The sequence below is a fragment of the Mytilus galloprovincialis genome, chromosome 14, assembly GCF_965363235.1.
Source record: "Mytilus galloprovincialis chromosome 14, xbMytGall1.hap1.1, whole genome shotgun sequence".
In the NCBI taxonomy this organism is placed as follows: Eukaryota; Metazoa; Mollusca; class Bivalvia; order Mytilida; family Mytilidae; genus Mytilus; species Mytilus galloprovincialis.
Window position 1 is genome coordinate 58,004,024 of NC_134851.1, and position 4,525 is coordinate 58,008,548.

General features: G+C 31.6%; 1 long non-coding RNA gene across 1 annotated transcript; it reads right to left on the reverse strand.

The window, feature by feature from the left end:
* Nucleotides 1-586: 586 nt before the first annotated feature.
* Nucleotides 587-4,299, reverse strand: LOC143059265 (uncharacterized). Its single transcript, XR_012973458.1, has 3 exons — nucleotides 4,049-4,299; nucleotides 1,247-1,684; nucleotides 587-702 (listed from the first exon to the last, which is right to left on the reverse strand). It is a non-coding gene; the product is annotated as an uncharacterized LOC143059265 (long non-coding RNA).
* Nucleotides 4,300-4,525: the final 226 nt, after the last annotated feature.

The window sequence follows — 4,525 nt, forward strand, 5'->3', positions numbered from 1 at the left end:
TATTATAGGTGCGCTTCGAAGTACAGAAGTTCTTTATTGCCCTGTTAGAATCGAAATAAATCTATCATGCCATGCTCTATGCTAATTTACGTTTAATTTCATGGTATGTAAGAGAACCCTTTCCTTTTATACTTTATTAGATGTCCGAATGTAAATTATTGCAAAATAAATGTTCTGTTCCTTTTAAACATCGATTACTACAGTTATAAGAAAAATAATAAAACATGTCAAAATTAAATAGAACGTATAAATTGTAATGCCTAACCACAACATACTGAGAGAGGATAAAGGTCGATCCACAGTAAAATCCAGAACAGTCCAATTATTGAACAAAAAATTGAGATAAGAGGTTTGCATCCCATGTTTCGGCTTGTAAACAATGGTCATATATTTTCAATGCAACTTAATTTGATTTTTTTACTAACATTTAAGATTAAATATATACAGTATTAAGACTGCAAAATATAAAGCCATACAGTTATTGTAAAAAATTATCAGGCTTTTCCTGTGGTTCCTAGTAAAAATAAACTCTTTTATCAATGAAGATTTAGAAGGATAGGGTTACTTGTTTCCCTATGAACTTTACCTGTATTTTATCGACGTGTGTGGCAACCGGAATGATTGGTGGGTTTAGAAATTGATCTTTATTTCTTGATATATCTCCATAACAATGAACGGTATTTGTCCAATATTGAACGTAATCTACAAAATATAAAAATATCTTGACATATGTATCAAAACTGTATGCACAATATTTTGACATTTTCTTCGAACTTTGTAAGAGTGACATTTCTCACTGTGTTTCGATTGTTCACCGAGATGTACTTGATAAGCGTCAAATAGAAAATATTTCTTTCTTATTCACGATGAGAAAAATGGCAATTAATATAATTTGAAGCTCTGTTAAGTATTGTCGACTGGCATGTAGCTAGGAATAGGTGGGTTCCAACTTGCAAATAAGTGTATGTTGGATAGGGCAGACATTTCAACATGGAACAGGCCATCCATGCACACTTCAAATATATTTTGCAGTGATATCTCAGCCTTCACGATGCGTCTGAATTATGTTGATTATCCTGATCGTACTTTATTACATCCCAACAGCCACCCATACACTCTTTTTCGAAATAATGTTAATGCGGAATGACAGTTATTTCTTTTTTTATACCGAAGACATTTCGATGGGCTTTACTTTGTTTAATTAAAGTAAAAGATTCATAACTTATAGATAAATTGTACAATTTACCTTGTACTTCTGACAGAATCTGTTTTCGTTTTGGATTGCGCTCGTACAATACCGTTTCCTGTAATTCATTTTGATCTAATCCTTTAGAAATGTTGCTCACTAATAAGACAATGCAATTCTTTGACAGAAACAGTTGGTGAGTGGGGTAATATTCTTGTTGACCGGCGAAGTCCCAGACTGAAATAGTTGCTGTCCTCCCGGAGTCAAAACTTTTTTCTACAGAGAGATTTTGTAAACTTTCTTTCCATGCTTCATGCTTTGCTCGTTCATTTTCAGATTCTACTAAAGATTTGATCGATCTCCCAAAATTACTTAATTTGAACAATAATTTGTCTTTTTTCATCTTCTCTTTTGATATTTCGCGCCTCAGTTTTTCAAATTCCTCCATTTCGGTAAATTTTCGGAACAAAATGGCATTGCCATTTGTTGTAAACAAATCTTTAAAAGAATAGAAATACTTGGATAGTTTCAGTTATAGATTATATGATATATGTAAACACCCTCTCAGCTATGTGTAATTTAATTTGTTATACTGGATGTGTTTGCATTATTGTCTTTTACTGTTAGATTTCAAATTCAAGTACATTTGACGTCGGGTAAATAGCAACGGTACAGTTAGTAGAACAGCAACATCTAGAATTGTCTGCACGAGAGGGTAACATTCCAAAATTTGTCCCCCGATGAGCTATGGGATAGAGTATATAACCCCCTTCGTAGTAGCCAATCAAAATATTGCATTTTGACGTGAAGTACAATACTATAAATTATTTGTAGGATTGTAGGAGGTACATGGTAAATAATACATACTAATAGTTATCTGTCGTTCAGTATATTTAAATAGCATGATGATGGTATCTGAATATAACACTGTTCCCCTAAATTGTAGCACCACATGTAGACTAAAGTCTATTGTACAATTTATTAAATAAAAATCACCAAAGGAGAACACAAATTCATTACAGGTTTTGCTGGCTAGTTAACCACGTGTTAAAAGGATGATAAATGTATTCAGAAAAGGAGACTGTATGGCTATTTTGAATATGTTAAAAAGTACATTTAATTGTAAATATTCTAGCCTCAGTTATTTCATATCAGTTCATTTGTTTGCATTTTGTTACTTTAAATTATATAATCTAAATATAGTAATTGACTAATAGGAACCTCAGAAGATGTTTTACTGATCTGCATTGTTCTTCTTTTTTTTTTTTTAAAGAATATGATCTGCAAACTGTATTTATATTATTGAAAAAAGGCATCACAAAGTATGCAATGTGGTACCCTAAAGTACGTGATCATTATCACGCTGTGTTGAATGTTTTTTTTTGTTTCAGGTCAATAACAGATAGTTTTAAAACACAAGGGAGACAACGCATGGAAACTTCACTGAGGTTATTTTTTAACAAAATGTTTCAGTATGTAAAATAAATCAAATATAATGTTAAATACATATAAAATATATTGTTATGTTGAAGCTTGGTGCATCTTTTATTTTTATTTGCAGACTCAGAGATGTAGATATAAATGGCTGCTCCAATTCCCCCTCCCCAAGTAAATCCACATGCCTTGTTACCTAAGTGCAAAAAGTTTGTCGATTTTGCTGTGTTAAATTTGAAATTAAAACAAATATAAGACCGCTATTCTTATTATTATAGATAACAAAACGAATAAACTTCATATAAGAATAAACGTCATTAACATCATTAAAAACATGATGTCATACGAATGAAAACTTTCAAACTGAATGTTGTTCCGTTCGTGTACACTCCAAGTAACGATAACATTGCATTCAAATGGAATTTTAAGTAAGTGTTGTTTTATTTCTTCTTTTTTTTTTGCATTTTTGGCACATTTATTATTTCAGCAAGTCAACATGGCGGCTCAATCCTAAGTTACGACATGTCAAATGTGGATTTGACGGTAAATAGTTGCCAATGAAAAATAAATGCTAGGGTGTAGAATCATATGGAGTAAACACATTTGTTCTAGAGGTTATTTGAAAAACAATTCACACAAGCCATATATTCATCGGATATTTTGAGCTTTATCTTACAGAGGGTAGTATAGAACAGCCACAAATACGCACATTTATTTTCGCGTCAGTTTTTACCGTTTTTACATATTAGATTCGAAATAATTCATGCAAGTTTTAGATATGTTTTCATTTTCATATTGCGTAGACTGGTATTTTTGTTAATTGTATCCCCCTCAAACGCTCCGAATAAAATTTGAATATAACAGCTGAGGCCATTTGAAAATGTTTATCAAATTTATGACTTTCGTGAATTATTTCTTTACCAACATTGAATATTTGTATTAAATAACCAAATTTTATTATTTTAAGTTTTTTATATAGACTAGACCGTGGGTTTTCCCGTTTGAATGGTTTTACACTAGTCTAGTAATTTTAGAACCCTTTATAGCTTGCTGTTCAGTTTGAGCCAATGCTCCGTGTTGAAGGCCGTACATTGACCTATAATTATAATGGTTTACTTTTATAAATTGTTATTTGGATGGAGAGTTGTCTCATTGGCACTCACAACACATCTTCCTATATCTATAAAACAAAATTAGTCACATTGAGATTCAACCGAAGTGCAACAAATAGTTCCGATTATACAAGCAATAAATATCATACTAGATCATTTCGATATCATACTTCATGTACATGTAAATGTAGTATACAATTTTAATTGTGTCTGTTTTTTAAGAATCAAATTGAAATCTTATTTGCAAGAAAAGCTAGAGTCGTCGTAAGTATTGTACATTCCTTCCAAAAAATAACAGATAACAGATAACGAGTACCTTTGTGAAACTGCCATTCACCAGTACGTAAAGAGATGCCATATTTGTTGACATTAATTTCAATTCCATTTGTGCTCTTCACTTGAGATATGCTTTCTTGTAGAAGTCTTCGGACTAAACTGGTTTTACCAACCCCTTCTTGTCCGAGGACGACAAGTCGTATGTAATATAACTCCTCCGATTTGGTTTCTACTAGTCTTTTGTATAAATCTATGCCTTTTCTGCACTCACTAAACAACTTTTGTGGAGGCTGCAGATTAACCAATCTAGAAAAAGCTAATGATACACAAGTATAAAATTGAACTTAGATCTTTTCAAAGAGATATGCATTTTATATAAAGTATAACAAAGATATGTATCCTTGATTAAAATACAAACAAATGTTACTTAAGGACGTATACCTCTGAGAAGCCAAACATTTCTAGAAATAAACGTTTTTTCTTAACCTGATTTTTGGGTTTATAAGACTATAACCAA